At 67.7% G+C, this 279-nt stretch overlaps 1 protein-coding gene across 1 annotated transcript in view; it reads right to left on the reverse strand.

The window, feature by feature from the left end:
• Positions 1 to 88, reverse strand: part of DNAJB9 (DnaJ (Hsp40) homolog, subfamily B, member 9) — a 4356-nt gene extending 4268 nt beyond the window's left edge. Inside the window, exon 1 of the mRNA XM_005868062.2 lies at positions 1 to 88. The gene's annotated coding sequence lies outside the window, so the exon portion shown is untranslated.
• Between the last annotated feature and the right edge of the window lie 191 nt (positions 89 to 279).

Genomic DNA, 279 nt, shown 5'->3' on the forward strand with positions numbered 1-279 from the left:
TCCCGCCTTCACCTACACCGCGTTCCCTCTCCGCCGGCTCCCGACTGGCGCGCAGCAGGCGTCCCACCTCCTAAGACCTACACGAAACGCTCCCCCATTGGTTCCTGCCGCCCCCACGTGACCGTGGCGCCCTACGCGCACGTGGAAAACTGTTGTTGCTGTTCAGCCTATGCGTCACTTCCGGATCCACCCCCCGGAGGGGGCGGTGCTGAAGCCCGCAGAAGCGGAAGTGACTCGCGGTGGGCGGTGTCTTCCTCTACCCCGTCCGCGCGCAGGCGC

The sequence above is a fragment of the Myotis brandtii genome, unplaced genomic scaffold (assembly GCF_000412655.1).
Source record: "Myotis brandtii unplaced genomic scaffold, ASM41265v1 scaffold260, whole genome shotgun sequence".
In the NCBI taxonomy this organism is placed as follows: Eukaryota; Metazoa; Chordata; class Mammalia; order Chiroptera; family Vespertilionidae; genus Myotis; species Myotis brandtii.